We start from the raw sequence: 20136 nt of genomic DNA, 5'->3' as shown, positions 1-20136 counted from the left end.
CAGTACTTCTCTTGAGCTGTTACTTTGTGCCAGAAATTGCTGGCACTTGGTTACCTTTATCTCACTGTGTCACCTGATGAGCTTCTCTCAGGCCTTTCTTCAGTGTAGACTGGCTGTGAGATGGAGCATTGAGAGTGCCAGCAGGGCCTGCTGGGTTTCTCAGTTTGGGAGCTTGTGGAGGAGGAAGGCTGCAGAGGGCAGAGCATGCAGAGGCAGAGTAGCAGCTACTGGGGAAGGCCGGCGGGCCGAGACACTAGTGGTGAGACTTCTGGCTCCTACTTTTGGTTCCTAACCAGTTTTGCCCACATTTGGCGAGGTCAGGAGACATTTTTAGTTGAATAACTGGAGGGGAGGTACTACTAGCATCTAATGAGTAAAAGCAGGGATGCTGCTAAACATCCTATGGTGCACAGGATAGGCTGCCTACCTCTCCGACAGTTTTCCTGCACCAAATGTCAACAGTGCTGAGAGTGAAACTCTCACATAGGGCAAATCACTTAAACTTCCTTAGCCTGTTTCCTAGTGTCCTCAAAATGGGCAAGATAATTGTACTTTTCTGCTAAGTTTTTGTGAAAAACTGTGGGAGATAATACATTTAAGAGCTCAGTTATTATTGTAATGATTATGATTGACTTAGAAGAAACCCAAAGGATGAAAAAACTGCTGTCGTATTTTCAAGACCAGTACAGGTATTATCCTCTTTACCTCCTCAGGACTCTACGTGGATAATAATGCTTAGAATAGTGACCTTGAATCAAGGAATTGGCTTAGAAACATTTTAAACAAAAAATAGTGTTTCTGACCAAGTGCTAGTTTGTCAGTATTTTTGACTGCTCTGATTTAAGTTAACTGAGATGTTCATTTTAAATTTCATGACGTGTCCCTTGAAGATTTTGATCAAGAAATAGGGTAGAGCTTAGGAATCTTCAGTTTTAATAGTAACCCTAGTGATTTTTAAGATCGAGTATGGGAAACAGTCCTTTTGAAAGGTTGGAAAAAAAGGTTCCTTTGTCAAATAACTTTGGGAAACTCTGTCTTAGAGTAAAACAGATTTCTTTCATAAAGCACTTTGCTAAATGTTTAACATGATAAATAATATGCATTACGAGGTGTGGGAGTAAGACTATATATATATATATATATATATATATATATATATATATATATCAACATTTCCCAAACTTATTTACATATGGAATCCTCTTTGTTTTAAGCACATGGCAGTATGATGTTCCACAGACAACGCTTTCAGAAACAGTGAATTATAACAACACACTCTTAACAAATTCTAGTTAAAGGGGAGGTTTCCTGTTAGTGTTTTAGGAGGAGGATGATAGCTACTTGGCTTTGTAATGTCCTGGAAAATAAGCAGATGAGAGTAGTGACCCTGCAGTGGAGAGTGACATTGATGCAGATCATGGCTCACTGGAGTAGAACTTGAACATATATTGATTCCATCTGGGTCTGCATATTTAGGCACTGACATGCCTCCAGGCCAGTCCTGTGCATAGACTTGGCCTAGGGCTTTCTCAGCTTGGGTTTGTGGAAGAGTTTTCCATAGCAGACACTTCTGTGGATGTATGATGGCAGTCTGCCCTCTGACCATTTCGTTAGCTCCTTATGTAATGCCTTGGGAGGGCTATCTAATTCCTCCCCTAGATGTACACCCATGTTTGACTCAGAAGTTCCTGCCAGTGCTTGGATGACGGATGAATTCCTTTTCAGCTGCCACTTCAGCTAAGGGCAGTCATCTCTAGGAACTTACATTAGTGGACAAAATCTAATCCAGGGACCTTTGTTCCCAACATATGGATTGAGCTCACCATATATATTACAGTGCTTGTGGCATCAAGATAGAGCAGAGACCCAGGACTGTAACAGTCGTTGACTTGGTGGGAATTGATGGCTCATAATCTGGTTGCTTATGTCTTTTATTATTGTAATTTGAAAGTATTAAATCTGAGTTATACAAATATATGAAATTAAGATTTAGAATATTATAGATAAAACATACAGGTATAGTTTATTCCTTTTAATTGCTATACAGTATTCAAGTGTAGCTTTATACCCTATTTTATCTAGCTATTCTATTTTTTTCTAACTCATTAATACAATGTATTGTCTGTCTCTCAAAGCCAATGCAAATATAGATGCCATGAACATTTTGCCATGTTTCTTTGCATGTTTTTACAGAATGGATACCTAGAACTGGAAGTATTAGGTCAAAGAGATTTCACATATTTGTAAGATGTCTAAACTTCAGATTAACTCATTCTTATTACTTAACGCTTTTTAACCCTGATTGGCACATGGTGATTAACCAAGAATAGGGAAATGGGAGTAATTGGCTTCCCTGCCCCCTGCAGGCAGAACAGGGGTCTGTTGTCTGCAGAAGATTTAAAAACAGTAAAGCTGACTAAAAGTCAGACTTTTTTTTTTTTTAAACTGCCATGTGCCTGCTATTACAAACAATGTTGATGATATCTCTTCCCTCACCAAATCTTTTGTTGGTCTAGATTCCAGATATTGCCACAGTAAACATGGAGGCTTTTTTTTACTTTAATAAACATTCTGTTTTACATGGAAGTTGTACATTTGGCTCCATATATGTTTGTGTAGCTATACCCATTAGTTGTGAAAGAAGTTCATAGTGATTTGTAATCTTGAACTCACTTTGGGCATAATGTGTGTCTCCAACCAGTGTGAGCTAAACAGTGGATTGAAATAAACAGTGCTAGCATGGTGATTGTAATTCTGTCATTCTTTGAAACCATTGGAATGTTTCTTTGTATTTATTATCTAAAATAGTGAAACAACTTGAGGTGTAGTAAACTTTAGTTCATGCATGAAATATTTTGTCAACAGTTTTCCAAAGTGGAATATATACTCCCAGCAGCAAAGCTTGAGAATTTCAGTTGTTCCCCATCCTTAGGTACACTGGATATTACTTTTAAACATGTGAAATTTAGTTTCACTGTGCTCCTCCTAATAGTAGACAAAAGTTTTTTTTTTTTTTTTAAGATTTATTTAGTTATTTTAGAGAGAGAGAGAAAGCATCTGAGAGAATCCCAAACACACTCCCTGCTGAGCAGGGAGCCTCATGCAGTGCTTGATCTCATAACCCTTAGATCTTGACTTGAGCTGAAATCAAGAGTCAGTCACTGAACACACTGAACCAACCAGGCACCCCAGTAGACAAAAAGTTTTTAAAACCTAATTGTACTTTGCAACATTAGAACCATCCAATGTAAGATATGGATGTGTGCTCAGTAAGTGAGAAAATTGTGTTCCTCTCCTTCTAAGAATAAGTGTCTAGGTATTTTAATTGAAAGTGACAAGTTGAGCTACTTGAAAGAAAAGAGGTTAGCACTACACTGTCAATTTCCGTGAACATTAAGACACGTGAGTTCTAAACATTATTATGCATTTGTACTAGTGTTCCTCTTGATTTAAGTCTTTTGCTCCTTTGTTTGTTTATATATTTTTTCCAACAATCTGATTAAAATGAGAAGTAGAGGAACAGGATGTGGTTGTGCTTTGGACCTCCAGATGTATAATTCCATTAGCTTGAATTCAGAATTTGTGTCATGTGATCTTGGGATGCTTAACTTGGTATTGGCTGGCTGACAAATTATACATCACATTCATATTAACCATACAATTCTGTGATTTCTTCTGTTATCTTTGTATTATGGCAGTTTATGGGGGCCGTAAGATCCTTACCTTCTCTTAATCTTGGTGTTAGAGAAAAGGTAGGTCTGGGCTGGAAAGGGATCCCTATTAAAGCACATTAACTTTTATCATCTTGTGGGCCTCTCCTAGGAGAGCATTGTGCAGCTCCTTTAGTGTGTCTGGAGGCTGGAGGAGCTTCTGTAAGAAAACATACGATAAGAATGGCTGATAGTGATTGTTGGGAGTGCCAGGGGAGGGTAGAAATGAAGGGGAGGCTGCTGTAACCGAGAGAACAGTGTGACCCTAAGCTGCAACAAGACTGTTTGCTTAGTGTTCTTTCAGCACACATGTGGGACAAGGATGGTGGAAAGGGAATGGCTTGAGTTAGTCTGTTGATCACATATGCAAAGTAGGATGTCAAATATGCAAAGTAGTAAAGTAAAGTAGGATGTCAGGTGGTAATCCAAAGAAGAGATGAGCAAATAAAGAAAAGAAATCAAGGAAAGGGAGGAGGGAAGTATACATATACACATATTTCTAAAAGCGATTGTATACATTTAATTCGTTACTTAAAAACTTACTGGGGGCAACTTTTCTAAGTTCAGAAAAGGAGACAAAATTTTGGATTTAGTGTCAGAATAAATTTAGTAGTTAATGTATAGCATGTAGAAGAATTGAGCTTTTTCCTCCTGAGTGAACTCACCATTCCACAATATGATATTTAAAGCCTCGGATAGTTGATAGACTGTGAACACAGCTGTAGAATTCAATATGCAAGTCTGACTTTTCCTGAAAATAACCAAATTAGGTGTGGCCCTTCCTCTCTGGCCTCAGTCCTGCTGAGATTGTGCTCCCTGGAGTCATCTCAAGTGAGCAAACAAATACTGGGCTGGTATCCAGGGGAAGCCGCCCCCTTTGCTTTTTCATGCTCCTTTAGTGTTTCAGAATGGGGCCTGGCAGGTAACTTCTCAGCTATTTTGACTCCTCCGGAGAGCAATTCCAGAGGAATGGACTTTCTCTGGCTCCAGACCAGTGTTTGGAAAATGATTCTGCAGCTTTTCCTGGTATTACATTTAAATGTTGTGCTCCATAGTAGGCTATATTTATAGAGTCTCGGTTGACTGTCTGATAGCAGGCATTTTAGAAAGCGTACGTGGGCATTCGTATACATGCCACGTAAGTGTTCAGTGGCAGTACTGGGAGGATAGTTGTGGCCTTGTATTTGGTGAGTAGTTTGTCTCCCAAATCACAGCTCTTTTGGCTGGTGAGTATCTAAAGGATGTTTTAGGGACAGTTACTGGAGACATTTTATTTTATTTTATTTTATTTTATTTTAATTAATTAATTTAATGTTTATTGATTTATTTATGATAGACACACACAGAGAGAGAGGCAGAGACACAGGCAGAGGGAGAAGCAGGCTCCATGCACCGGGAGCCTGATGTGGGATTCGATCCCCGGTCTCCAGGATCCCGCCCTGGGCCAAAGGCAGGTGCCAAACCGCTGAGCCACCCAGGGATACCCGACTTTTTATAACATAATGAATGTGTACAACTTGGCATTTGCATTTCTGGATGGAGCTTTAAGGTTTAGTGGCCTTTCTCTTCTTGCTGAGCATGGATGATGAAGTGTTGGTTAAGAACGAGTGATCTCTTTTTGGGTATAAATAATTATATTTCCCAACTGTAGGACTGTTGATTAATTTTCTGTTGTTGCCATAACAAATGACTACATACTTTAAAACAATAAAGTTTATTGCTTTGTTTATTGCTTTAAAACAATAGAGATGTATTATCCTGCAGTTCTCTACCTCTGAAGTCTGACATGGATATCAGTAGGCTAAAGTCAAGGAGTTGGTAGTTCTTTATGGAAGCTTTAGGGAGATAAAAAGTGGACTACAAAGGGAGAGAGAGGAGAGGGAGGGAGAGGGAAGGAGACTGGAGAGGAGGCAGAGAGAGAGGAAGGGTCAGGGAGAAGAAGGGAGGGAAGGACAAGGGGGGCGAGGGAGGGGGATGAAAGGGAGGGGGATGAAAGGGAGGGGGATGAAAGGGAGGGGGATGAAAGGGAGGGACAGGGAAGGAGGCTGGGGGTGAGGGAGAAAAAGGAAGGAGGAGGAGGACAAGAGAAAGAAGAAGAAAAGGGGTACGGAGAAGAATCAGTCCCCTCCTCTATGTTTAAGGCCAGCAACATGGCATCTTTGAACTTTGCTTCTGTCATCACATCTCTCTCTCTCCTTTTCTGCCTCCTCTCTCTACTTTTAAGTGGATTATATTGGGCCCACCAGGTAATGCAGGCTAATTTCCTTGTTTTAAAGTCAGTGGATTAGTAACCTTAATTCCATATGCAATTTTAATTCCTTTTTGTCATGTAAGGTATCATTTACAAGTTCTGGGGATTAGGATATGGACATATTTAGGGCCATTATTCTGCCTACCACAGGTTTTTCTGTGTTTATGTAGTACCCCATCTGTTCCAGGTTTTATGGAAGTTATCTTCTTACATATATTTGAGTCCTACCTTTCACAAACTTCTCAAGATCAGGCACTGTGTTTATTTCATCTTTGAATTCCCAGCATTACCATAGCACCTGGTGTACATGTGGGGTGCTCACTAAGTATGTATTCAGACAAAAGTATTTCAGCTCCCTGATTTTATTTATGAACAAACTTTTGAGAGCTAGAGAATTGTGACTTTTATAGCAAAGTAGTGAGAATTCAAAAACCCTTTTATCTCTTGACTTCCATAAAGCCATTAAATGCCAGGCTCAGAAAACCTGTGTGTGCACTAAGAATGCATTATTGTTATCATCTCTTATAAAGGCATCATCTGATACTGGTCATGACTGTGAAACCAGATGAACAAAATGAATTAACACTGTGTATCTGAAGGCTGCTCTCCTCTAAACAGAGAATATCACTTGGTAATAAATCTGCTCAGCATTTAGTAAATGGAAAGTGAGGAAAATCTCATACTAAGCATTCATTGACTTGCATAAGGATTATGCTTCCAAACTGTGAGAACTATCAAATTGTTTCTATAAAATATAGTATATAAATTAAATCAGTGTAAGAGCATAATTTGATCTTACTTTATGGCTGAATATAGATAAATATTTGTTCGTTAATTTTGAATTCCTCTAAATGCCTTTTTTGTTATCTTTCAATTATTAATTAGTAAGAGGTGAACCTAGAATGGAGAAACACCCCAAAAAACTTACCCAGGATGCCTGGTGAGCCAACAGACAGTATCTTTACCACAAGGGCAAGAATGTGGAGAAAATGTATATTATTTTGGCAGACTGACACACATATTCAAGTGGTTTTAAAATAGAGTTGCACACCTGTTGCATTTGTTTTGGTATTTGAAATTCTTTATATCAAAGCTAGCCCTAATGAAAACAACAGGTTTTCTAAAATTTTTATATATGCTGCTTAGAGGATATCCCTACACCTTTGGTTTGGACATGTGCCAAAGGCTCACAGGTGTCAACTAGTAAGAGGGCTTCCTTACCTTTGTCTTACTTCAGGGTCTTAACACACGTCCTCACACACATTCTAACACAGGTCCTAACACACATCCAGGACAGACCTCTTCTTCCACTGGCGTTTCCAGCCCAACATGCCTACTAAATATATCTCAGGGCCTTTGTAGTTGGGCAGTATGGCATCAGGCGATGGTTTTTAAACTATTGTTTATTTTTTGAAATGTTGAAACTCCTATTTTTAAAAAAATGACATCTTATATTGACACTCAAAATGCATAAAATGGATTACAGTGGACTGCTTCTGTTGATACTGAATGGGAACCTGGAACTTTCCTGCTGAGGGCCTGGGCCTGAGGCCAAGTACCTACTACTGATCCCTCTGGTAAACAGAGAGCCCAGCTGAAAAATTCCTAGCAGAGTGAGAAGAGCTCAAGACTCCATCATCACTTCCTATATGTGTGGCTTTGGGCAAGTCATACCCTAGTTTTCAGTTTTGTCATCTTTAAAATAGGAATAATAATAATAATACTTACCAAGTGATTACAAGGATTAGATGAGATAAATATGCATGTAAACAGCCTGGGATCTAGTAGATCATCAATACATGATCGCCTCAGAAGTTGATTCTTCTCTGTACCCCCTTTCTTCTTCTTTCTCTTGTCCTCCTCCTCCTTCCTTTTCCTCCCTCCCTCCCCCCCAGCCTCCTTCCCTGTCCCTCCCTTTCATTCCCCCTCTCTCCCCACTTGTCCTTCTCTGTCCCTCCTTCTCCCTGTCCCTTCCTCCCCCCCCCCTCCAGTTTCCTTCCCTCTTTCTTCCTTTCCTCTCTCTCCCTTTCTAGTCCTCTTTTTATCTGCCAGCCCTTCATTGCCAATTAGTACTGGCCCCATTTTCTCTGTGACCATATCATTGCCTGTTCCTAGTCACATGAATCTCAGCCTTCTCTAAATTTCTGTAACATTTATTTTCGAGATGACATTTTCTGTGTTAATAGAAGTAATACATATTTGTTACAGAAAATTTAGAAAAAATATATAAACCTAGAAGAAAATAACCATAAAATCTTTTAAGACAGGAGCTCTCTTATTAACAGCTCAGGAAACAATAGATATTGGTGAGGTTGCAGAGAAAGGGGAATCCTCTGGCACTATTGGTAGGAATGCAAACTGGTGCAGCCACTCTGGAAAACGGTGTGGTGGTTCCTCAGAAAGTTAAAAATAGAGCTGCCCTATGATCCAGCAATTGCACTACTAAGTATTTATCCAAAGGGTACAAACATAGTGACTTGAAGGGGCACATGCACCCCAATGTTTATAGCAGCATTATCAACAATAGCCAAATTATGGAAAGAGCCCAAATGTCCATCAACAGATGAATGGATAAAGAAGATGTGATACATATATAATATGGAATATTACTCAGCCATCAGAAAGGACAAAATCTTGCCATTTGCAACAATGTGGATGGAACTAGGGGGTATCATGCTAAGTGAAATAAGTCAGAGAAAGACAAATACTGTATGATTTCACTCATGTGTGGAATTTAAGAAATAAAAGAGATGAACGAACATAGGGGAAGGGAAGAAAAAATAAGAGGAAAACAGAGGGGAGGGGGGTGACCAACCATAAGAGATCGTAATTGTAGGGAACAAACAGGGTTGCTGGAGGTGAGGTAGGGGCATGGGGTAACTGGGTGATGGGCATTAAGGAGGGCACATTTAAATAGTGAGCACTGGGTGTTATATGCAACTGATGAATCACTGAATTCTACCTCTGAAGCTTATACAGTATATGTTAATTAAATTGCATTTAAATGAAATGAAAAAACCCCCAGCTCTCTCTATTCTTTTTTTCTCTTCCTGATTTGTTAATGTAATTGGAAGCACCCTCTTAATCATGCTTTCTTTTAGATTATTCCTATTAGTTTTAAGTCTGTAGTGTTTTATTGGCTAATTTGCTTTCTGGTAAAGAAGAAGGAGAAGGTTTTTCTTATGGACATAAAGACCAAGGGAAGGCACTTTCCTAGGTGCTGTGAAGGATGCAGAGTGGTCCAAGGCAGGATTCCTGCCCTCAGGGAGCATACAACTCAGATGGGGCTAAATGGATTAAAAAATAATCTGTGGACTCATAATGATGAGGAGGTCAGATCCAACTGGCGAGGACCTGGGAAGGCTCCACAGGCATCGGGATTAGGTCTTGAAGTGAATTAGGAGTTCATTAGATGTCCAAGGTGGCACATTTTGGTGGAGAAACAGGTAGAGGAGAGGCGAGGGGGCAGGAAAGTCCAAGGTGTGTTTATGTGGCCACTTTGGTGGAAGGGCATGTTCTTCTAGGATAGAGGAGAAGGTAAGGGAGACGTCAAATCCCAGGCTGATTCTGCAGAGCTGTGGAGCACCGTAGAGCTGCGAGGAGCAGTGAGATGCCCAGGTGATATGTGTGCTGGGGAGAGTGCGGGACAGAGAGACCAGGAAGACTTGGGTTGTGGGCACTATAGAACCCAGCCCAGGTGTGTGGAGCTCAGTGCCATCTCTCTCCTGTTGTAATAGTCTTGACATCTATCACAGTTGTCCTGAATAAAGTCTTCCTGGTTTTAAGAAGTGTTAGAATAATTTTTTTTTTTTTAATTTAACATAGACCCAGTAGAAAGGTGCTTTAATAAATAATGACAAATTGAATTGACTTGAGGGAATGATCAAATAGCGGTATTTTCTTCCTTGCTGTCCTGGTTTTTTTTTTTTACTGTCTTTGTCATGAGTGGTGTCCTGTGCCTTTGATCCATTCAGAGAGAAATCATGGTTTTGTTCTTTGGGGAGGCAGGTCTGTGAGTTGGTGTGAATTGGCATTATTTGGTATTTTGGCCCCTGCTTTTCCTTTTTTGTTAGTTCATGTACCTTCCACTTCACTATGCCTGCTTCATAGGGATACCTCCCTTGCTCACAGATTGTTTTGGGAGAATTTATATAAATGGTGGTTTTGAGCTGAAGGCCTCAGACAGCTAGTTTTTGCTTCCCTGATGTTTTTCTTAACACTTTTCTCTTAAATGGTTCTCAAGCCATTCTTACTGAAGAGGGAGCTGACTAGGTGAGCTAAGGCTTTAGAGCTTATTTGCATTTATTAAACTTCCAGGCTGTTTCCTCCATTTTCTGAGTGTGTGGTAAAGGCTTCATTTGGTAAGGAAAGTCAGTAGAAAAAGGGTGTATGTTGACATACAAGAAAGCAGTTTGTACTGAGGCAGGAGTATGACTGGGTGGGCAGAATGAGTGAGTTGAGCCTTTTTTTTTTTTTGGATAAAACTTTGTTTCAGTAAACCTGTTACTTACTTGGCTTTCTAGTGCTCAGCCCAACTTGAGTGTCAGCTCCTTTCATCAGTGATGAGTAGTAGGTGCCTCTTCTGCCTTCTCTGAGAGGTAAGAAGTGTGACCAGAAATGCCCTTCAGAGCCATGCTGGTCTTGGACTGTGTCTTAAAGACCCATCTGGGAGTTTTCTGATTTCTCTGATTTAAACTTTTAGTTTATTTCACTCTGAGAAACCTGGATGGGAGTGGTTTATAAAGATAGGTTAATGCTGAGAATGCTGAAAAATAAGGAGTTCCCCAAACTGCCTTTGGTAAATCAGCATTAGCATTTTTGTGGGTCTTTAAAAGAATTTCATGCTGTGAAAACCCTAATAAGTATGACTTAACTTGTTTAATAAAAACATTCATTTGATTGCAGATTTGAATAGCTCATATTTGCTAAAAAGAAAAAAAATAATTGGAACAGGGATGGGGGGTGGAGGGGTGGCATGGGCGGCAAGGCCTTGAAAGGTTGGTTGGTTTAAGAATCAAATCTTTTTTTTTTTTTTTAATTTAAGATTTTATTTATTTATTTATGAAGACACAGAGAGAGAGGCAGAAACCCTGGGATCATGCCCTGAGCCAAAGGCAAGACGCTCAACCACTGAGCCACCCAGGCATCCCAAGAATCAAATCTTAAGATGAAATATATGGATCACTTTGCCACATGCTGCTGTCACTGTGGTCAGTTCTTAGTGAGACTTATCATTTTGGTGTGCTCTTATGCAGACACTGTTAATATTTGAAATGTCATGACTTCTTGTGCCTATTAATCCAGGTTTTTTGTTTTTGTTTTTAAGGCAGGTTTCTCATTTCTGACTTACAGGAAACAAAATTTGGAGTTCTAATTTTTTTTTTTTTTTTAATTTATGATAGTCACACAGAGAGAGAGAGCAAGAGAGAGGCAGAGACACAGGCAGAGGGAGAAGCAGGCTCCATGCACTGGGAGCCTGACGTGGGATTTAATCCCAGGTCTCCAGGATTGCGCCCTGGGCCAAAGGCAGGCGCCAAACCGCTGCGCCACCCAGGGATCCCAAAATTTGGAGTTCTAAATCGAAGTTATGATAATACTGTTACATTAATATTTTTTTCTTAAATATATTATCTCTTAATGTAGAAAGTAAGCAAAAAGTAAAATTACAAATTATTGTTAGAATCATGCTGACTTTCATAGTTGGTGTTTATTTACCTTTATTGGAATCTTTGTTTCTTCATACCGCTCTGAGTTAACTGTCCTTTCATTTCACCCTGCAGGACTCCCTTGAACATTCTTTGCAGGCAAAATCTAGTGGTCATGAACTTCCTCCACCTTTGTTTATCTGGGAGTATCTTAATCTCTCCTTCACTTTTGAAGGAGAGTTTTGCTGGCTATGGGATTCTTGGTTGATAGTTTTTTCTTTTATTTATTTATTTTTAATTTAGTATTACTTTGTTTAGTTTTTTCTTTTAGTACTATGAATTAGGATTAGACCACTGTCTTCTGTTCTCCAAAATTTCTGAGGAGAAATCTTCTGTTAATCTTACTGTGGAACTTTTATAGGCTTGTTTCTCTTTTGCCACTTTCAATATTCTTTCTTTGAAAGTTTGATTGTGTGTCTTGGTATGGGTCTCTTTCAGTTCATCTTTCAGGAGTCTTTTGAGCTTCTTGGGTGTTTATATTCATGTCTGTCATCAAATTTGGGAACTTTTCAGATATTGTTTTTCAGATAATCTCTTTGTCCCTTTCTCTTCTTTTCTGGGATTCCTGTGATGCATATTTAGTCTACTTGGAGTTTCATGAGACCCTTAGGCTCTTTTCTTTAATCTTTTTCTTCTGTTCCCCAGCCTGGATCATTTCCATTGTTCTATCATCTAGTTCATTGATTCTTCTTTCTGCTTGCTCAGATCTGCCTTTGAATCCCTCTAGTGAATTTTTTATTTTAGATATTATATATTTCAGCTCCAGAATTTTTTATATAAAGATTGCTATATCAGTATTTCTGTTTTGTTCACATATCATTTTCTTGACTTTCTCACCTCTTTCTTTAGTTCTTTGAGAGTGTTTTAAAGTCTTTTTCTTGTATATCTGCCATCATTTCTTTTCAGGAATCATTTCTGTTGAAATTTTTTTCCCTTTGAATGGATCATATTTTACAGTTTCTTTGTATGTCTTGTGATTTTTTTGTTGTTGTTATTGTTTTTATTGTTTTTGTTTGTGTTTTGATTGTTGTAGGCTTTCTCTGTGCCAAGGGTATGTTTTAGGTCTTTTCTGAGCCTTTCCTTGGGCATGTGCAATCACTTTCTAATTTTCCTTGTGTATATAATGGTTTTTAAAAAAATGTTCTAGTCTTTTAACATCTGGGTCTCCAAAGGGGAAAGAATGAAAAATAAAGGAGTCGTCCAGCTCTTTAAGTACCCTGGAAGTCAGTACCCAGAAAGGGAGGGGCTTGCAACAGCAGTTGCCAGCCTCTTTTTTGGACTCTGTGATCAGAAGCTACAATCTACATACAGTCAGAGCACAGATCCCTGATATTTGGAGGACAGGGTACTCTTTGCCCACCTTGGCTGCCAAAGCTATATGCAAGCTGCTGCGGGCATAGGGGGGTGGGTTTCTACTGTTGTGCTAAAAGCTGCAGTTTACTCTCTGGATCTTACCTGGAAGTTGCAAGTCTTCAGTGGACTCCAGAGTTCTAAAATAGTTCTGTCAGACAGACTCTGCCAGTACACGTAGGGGAACCAGATTGCTGGTGCTTCCTACTCTGTTGTCTTCCCAAAGTCCTACTCAAGGACTTTTTCTTCTGAAACCTCTTGCTCATGCCCACTTGTTTCTTTTTTTTCTCCGCCCCCTATTTTTTCTCCCTCTCTAAAATAGGAATTATGAATTTAAGAGTGAAGAAATAAGATATATAATGAGGCAGCATCATTTCCTTTAACAAAGTACTGGTGGTTCTCTGTTTTATCCTCTTTTCTTTATTAATCTGCTTCCTTAAAAGTGACCCAGACTAGTGACTCCTGCATTATTCTCCCTGAAGTCTTGTTTATGTACAGTAATAGGGAAAAATATTTTCACCAGAAGGTGATAGGTGTAGTGCTGGCTTTCTGAGCTCTGTTTTATGTGCCTGCGTGTCTGGCTGTGTGTCACTTTTAATTCTTACAAGTTGTTGTTCTTTTTTTTTTTGATTGAAAGGAAAAAACCTCTTACCCTCATATTCTATTGTTTCTGAAAGAAGGCTCCATTTAGGGCTTAGGGCTCTTTGGAGAGGCAGAACTTTCATCCTTTAGGGAGTTTCAAAGCTGTTCTCAGGTAGCCAGTGTGTGAGTGTCATGGGGTTGGCACCTCAGAGAGGATTCTGGTCTCCCTCAGCACGTGTGTTGCTATGTGACAGTACAATTGGTTCTTTCTGTGTCTCCCTTCTTTTATAAGCCATGATCTCCCAGAAGGGCTAGGATCTCTATAAACTTTTTCATATCCCTTGTCCCCCAGCACAGTGTTTTACACAGTTTAGCAAGTGTTCAGTAAGTAGTGTACATAGCAATGAATGTTTCATTTTTATGAAAGTTAGACCCATCTCTCTCCCTTCATAAGAGACACAGGCAGAGGGAGAAGCATGCTCTCCACAAGGAGCCCGATGTGGGACTCAATCCCAGACCCCAGGATTAGGCCCTGAGCCAAAGGTAGATGCTCAACTGTTGAGCCACCCAGGTGTCCTGGCCCATCTTTTTCTTATCTTTGGTAAGGATCAGGGGAATCCTGGAATATGGAAACCTGGAATTTAGAAAGCTGTAATTATTCTGAAAGCTCCCTTTTGATTAGTAGTTTCATTCTCACTCCTTCCCAAACCACTTATCAGAGGCTGACTGGTGTTTCACCTCTCTTTTTTGCCTCACTCCTTCCTAGCTGAAGCATGAGAAAGGGCAGGCTGCCAAGAGGAGGCGGGTGGAGGGGAAAGCAGGCCTGGATAATCCCTGAATTGGATAATTAGCTCTTCTGCTTGGTCCTGAGTAATTGAATGTTACCATCTCTTGTGGTACTGCTAATGAGCCGTGGTGCCCTCGTGTTTCCACTGACTCTCTAAGGAACAATTTCTACCATTCTGGGTTCTCTGTTCTTGGAGGTGGGGGCAGCACTCCAGCTTTGCTCTATAGGGTGGATGTGGGGGGAGCTCAAGGTAGTTCACATTGGTAGAGGAGGCACTTACATGAGAAAAGAAGATTCCTGCTGAGCCTGCTTCATCCCCTACCTGCAGCTATAGGAGTGGTTGCTGAGGTTTTCCAGTATTTTTGGGTGGGGAGTTGAGTCACCCCTGGAGTCCTCTGCTGGGTTTTTCCCCACAAAGCTCACCAGGTAGAAATCTGTACATCTGCTCTAGCCGACTCATCCAGTGTTGTTTTTCTTCTTGACAATAAATTTTCATTTGCAAGATTCCTTTAAAGCTCTGTGTTTCTAGGACTCTCAGTTTTGAAGGGTTATAATCTTAGCTATTTGGTACGGAAAATTTGGGAGCATTAGAGTCAGATCAGTTTTCTGCCTACTACAGTTCCAGTGTTGGGGTTAATGGGTGGTTATTCAAAGTACTGCTTATTACAAAGGTGTCCCAGGGAACTGTTTGACCTCTACACTTCATAACACAGCCCTGTTCCTACCCAGAGCTAGCATCCCTCTGTCATTGCTGTGTGAATTCTTAAGGAAAATTAACAGGGCAGAAAAACTTGAGGCTAGTGGGAACTTGTATTCTGAAGAAAAGGGGAGTTTTCCTGGTACCTGGGCCTATGTGCAGGAAGCAGTGATGTCTCTGGTAGCTTCCTCCCATCAGATCTCTTTACTTTATTGCCTGAATTCTGCCTGCTGAGTTCAGTAAGTTTTATTATTATTTAGATATAAATATTATACCTTTGGGATGCTAAGGAGCTATCACTTATTTTCTCCAACCTTCAGGGGTGGGGGTTAGTTTGTAACTGGCCACTTAGCTGTGACATCTCTAAACTAAAGAAAAGTTTTGATTGGTGGTGGTAGAGGTTAGGGGCATGGAGATAATTAGAGCTGGGAATACTTTGGAGACTAGGACATGCATTTGATAATGGGCACCATTTGATTTTTTGGCCCTGGATTGAGGCAGCTTGAGTCCTAGAAGGTGAGGGAGAGGCACAGAGTTGGTAGTGGGAGGGAATCAAAGTATACTCTTGGGGTCAACCTTGTATGCAGGGCACCAGAAGAGCCCTTTTCCCAGACTGAAGACTGAGAACTCTGGCTAGAAGTAGTGATGCTGGCAGTGCCTGAGTTGTGACTGAACAATTCCAGTAGATTCCTTATTTATGAAGAGATCCCCAAAACTCCCTCAGTAAGGTGTTGGCTATCTCCTTTCCTGCCCACCTACTCATATGTGTCCTTTCTTTCAGCTCCTCATGTTGATCCACATGTGAAGTAGAGGATGCTCTGGAGAGTGATGTTATTGTCAGATATCAGGAGTATGGAAGGGGCTGGCCAGCTTTCTATGGAAATGTATCTTGAGTTCCAAACAAATGTTGTAGGCCGGTGAGGTTTCTCCATTTTTTCTATTTCACATTTTATAAAGTTCCTGCTTTAGGGTGTATTGCTGTGTCTGCTTGATATTAAGGCAACTAAATGCATCTTGAAAGTTGGGGTTATTTTGAATATCCTTTGCTAATGTGTTCAGATCATAGCCCCCTACCACGCTGTGAACCCCATGTCTGGCTGCTGATGCTCAGCTTGACTGACTGCCCAGGGTTCCTTTTCTATCCTCAGGCATGCTTGCCCATACTCAGGGACACTTGCTCATGTTCAGAGATGCTTGCTCATGCTCAGGATTTTTTCCCATGCTCAGGTGTGCTTGTCTATACTCAGGGTTGTTTACACATGTTCACAGATGCTTACCCATGCTGAGGACTTTTTTTCCATGCCCAGGGATGCTTGGCCATGGTTAGGGTTCCTTCAGGTTCTGGTGCCTTGTGCTTCTCTGTTCTCCTTTCCTGGAAGCCTCCTGCCCCTCCACTGATTTTGGGTGCTGGAATATTGGAAGTGGTGAGAAGATGGTGACATGACCTCAGATCCCAGCCTGCCTGCCATATGGTCAACACAGGAAGAATACTTATTAGATTAAATTCAAGGATGAGCATCTTCCTGCAAAGAAAAACACAGGCTATTTTTTGGTTTGTTTTCCTCAATTAAAAAGGAGTTATATCTTTTCTACAATAGATTTATTTATTTTTATAGGCAGAGTTTTGACAGGGAAATATGTAATTGGATTTCCCCTTAGCTAATCCCAATGATATGCTCCCTTTAATGCCACACTGGGGGAAAAATACTATAATTGTTATATTGAGAACCCAGAAAGAGCTTTCTTCTACAGGATGGGGACAATTGGGCTGAATACAGGATCGTCCTCTAAACTGGTATTGGAGGCTACATGCCCCTATTGAAATGGAAGGCCAGGCTTATTATTGTTCTCCTGTTTTTAGGGGTACTCAGAAGACATGGAGCTGGAGTCCTACTGAAGACTTTTGGACATGCCAATCTCGCTTTCCTGGTTTGAGCCACGTGGCTAGCCTTTCTTTATATTTGGATTCCCTTCCAGCAATATATATTTGATGTGGGCAGTTTTATAGAAGGAGCCTGTTGAATTCTGTGAAATACTAAAAATTTTTCCTTGTAATTTGGTGAGTAGGCCTTCCATTTGAAATCTCATGGTACAGCGCTGGGGGTTTTGTTCACCTTCTAGAAGGGGAAGCTGTACAATTAAACTCCTTCTCATCCTCTACCCCTAACTTGGGGAATGAATGTTCAGGGCATTTCAGTTGGTCCCTTTGGATTAGCCATTTCACAAAAAGAGAAGATACTTTGCGTCATGGTCTGGAGCCTTGTAGTTGCAGACCCGATTGGATTACTTGAAATAACTCTTGTGCTTGGTTAAGACCATGCTTTGTTGAGAATGCATATTTCTGTCCTTAAAAATTATGAGTTTTTCCTTGAACATCTCTCTGTTATCCCTCAACTAAAAAAAACTATCAGTAGATCTTTCCAAAGTTATCTACTATTTGTTAGATAATTGGGATTAGGAATATAAATGTGTAATATGTACTTAACAGTATATTCAGTGGAGAGAATTCAAGTACATGAAAACAAGGGAGTCTCTGTCTTTTCCATCCCCCAGTACTATAACTTGGTCATCCTTCTTCCGCTTTCTTTTCTGGAGTCTTTTAAAGCTTTTGGAATGGAATGGTTAATGTTGTAAGTTGGGTTGTGAACAGTTGCTGTGGCAACCTTAGCATGAATTTCCAGACTATTGTGTTTTTCTATTTAATAGTAAGCATATGGTGGCATTAGTCTATTATTTTAATGTGCACTTTATTTCTTTGGCGGGAAGAAGATAGAGAAGAGAGACTTTTGAATGTGTGCTTTATGGAACATTGAAATACAGTGTGGAGCACGTGGCAGAGGTGCAGCCCACATGTCAGTTATGTTTGGTTGTGTCTGCCACCAGCAGTCCCTTTTTTGGTGGAATTTTATACTGCGTGCCCTGTGCATCCTTGATTTCTTCTCAGGCTTAATAAGAGTAGAACTTACGGAGGCATAGAGGCGAGTGCAGAGTTCTATGTGAAAGGATATTTGTTCACCTGAGGAGAGGAGGCTGTAGATGTTCTCTTGTGATCATGCTATTTATCTGTCTAGTTAAATGTTCATTGCTTGGGAGGTAATATTGACAGGATCACAACACACATTTTCCTTTTTGCTCTGTTATTTCCAAATTACATGAGTATCTGTCAGTCTTTGCCTTCAACAGCTATCCTTGAACAGAATCAATTCTAAATTCCCAAAGTATTTTTGGAGAGTGAGTAGGGAGTGGCTCCTTTCTCATTCTGAAGTTTTCTTTTTTTTTTTTAAGATTTATTTATTTATTTATGATAGACATAGAGAGAGAGAGAGGCAGAGACACAGGCAGAGGGAGAAGCAGGCTCCATGCCGGCAGCCCGACGGGGGACTCGATCCCGGGACCCCAGGATCGCGTCCTGGGCCAAAGGCAGGCACCAAACCGCTGAGCCACCCAGGGATCCCCTGAAGTTTTTTTTTTTTTTTTTTTAAATCAAAATTAGTGGTATAGTGGATTGAGGGAAATTTATTTTCACAAGAGAAAGGGAACAAAATATTTCCAGCTTTACTCCAGGATGTTGGAGGTAGAATGAACAAAGGCTTAGAGAAACTGACATTAGAAATTGATTAAAACAAATCAACAAACAATATTGTCTCATTATTTTTCCTTCCATCACCCTGCTTAATTATTGTTCTTGTTTTCTAATTATGGAGAAAAGTAAAAATAAAGTATTTGTCTTTTACCTTGATCTAGGCACAAAGATGAAGGAGAACAGGTTTCCTCTAGGTAATACCTTATTATTAGGTAAACAGATGACATTTAGAAGGCCATGTGTTCCCCGTGAGACTGTGTAGTGCAGTGGGGGGCTAACTGACCCCAATACCAGGCGGAGCTGGGATGCCTTGGAGCCAGCTGCCTTCACCAGGAAGGCCCGCGCCTGTGAGAGGATCCCAGCTGAATACCGAGGAGCCTGCCTGGGGATAGGGCCTGGCGGTAACTACTGCGGCTCCAGCGCGGCTCCAGCGGCTCTGCCTTTCCGTCAGCTCATGCGCCGGGAGAGCCTGCCTGCAGACAGGCGCCGGGCTTGGCTGAGGCAGCTCCGGCCACTGCTGGCTGCGGGGGCCACCCACCCAGGAGCTCGGGTAGCTGTGGAGTAACTGTGGGAGCTGGGAAGGAACAGCTGTGAACAGAAAAAAGGGCTGGTGTCCTGCTTCCTGGAGGCTGGGCCGGAGTGGCAAGAAGATGGGGGAGCAGAAGAAAAATATAAATCTAAAGTGAAAAAAGAAATTGTCTTAAGTTAATGTACAGATGTTCCTAGGTTAAAAAGTGCAGGGAGTGCTTCAAAGAACTCACATTAAAGTAAAATAATATTTAAATATAGAGATAGAAGTATTCTATCTGTATGTTAAAAAGTTGTCTGTGATTCTTATACACAACTTAGATGGTACAGAAGAGCAAAGTGAGAAAAAAAAATCAACCTTGTTTTATCCCCTTAGATGGAGGAAACCTCAGAGGTGCATGGGAAGCTCTGACTTTTCAGAACAATGTCAAAGCCCACACTAAACTGAGACTTAGAAACGAAACAGTGGAACAGAATCTTTTATCTTGAACAGGACCAAGAAAGAGACATGCTCATGAGTGATATAGGTGGATTTAAGGTGGCTCAATTAGTTAAATATCAGCCTTCAGCTCAGATCATGATCTCAGGATCCTAGAATGGAGCTCCAGCTCAAGCCTTGAGCCTGGCTCACTGTTCAGCAGGGAGTCTGCTTCTCCCTCTGCTCCTCCCCTGACTCATTCTCTATCTCACTCTTTCTCTCAAATAAACAAACAGAATCTTAAAAAAAAGCCAAACATCTCGATTCTTTCCAGCTTTCATCCCTGCTGTAGTTGTATACCAGCCTCACAGTTTGAGACCCCAGATAGGGGGACAGTTATTAAGAGAGATTTTAAAAAGTTCTGTCTCAGAGTCTAAGGGAACACTACAACATGTAATCACAGAAGCAGTATGGATAACTTTTGGGAAATCATCAACAGTGGAAAAGAAATATTATAAGATACAG

At 40.6% G+C, this 20136-nt stretch overlaps 1 protein-coding gene across 6 annotated transcripts in view; it reads left to right on the top strand.

Annotated features, from left to right (window-relative positions):
* CCNY (cyclin Y) overlaps positions 1-20136 on the top strand; it is a 235079-nt gene that overhangs the window by 55613 nt on the left and 159330 nt on the right. Inside the window, exon 2 of one of the 6 annotated variants that reach the window (XM_072749173.1) lies at positions 16944-17141. The exons of 4 other annotated variants lie outside the window; for them this stretch is intronic. The gene's annotated coding sequence lies outside the window, so the exon portion shown is untranslated. Of the gene's footprint in view, positions 1-16943; positions 17142-20136 lie in introns of those variants that run through there. One more of the 6 variants, XM_072749175.1, reaches the window with a different exon arrangement.

The sequence above is a fragment of the Vulpes vulpes genome, chromosome 2 (genome assembly GCF_048418805.1).
Source record: "Vulpes vulpes isolate BD-2025 chromosome 2, VulVul3, whole genome shotgun sequence".
Lineage (NCBI taxonomy): Eukaryota > Metazoa > Chordata > Mammalia > Carnivora > Canidae > Vulpes > Vulpes vulpes.
The sequence above is the reverse complement of the archived record's forward strand: the minus strand, read 5'-3'. Positions and strand labels throughout refer to the sequence as shown.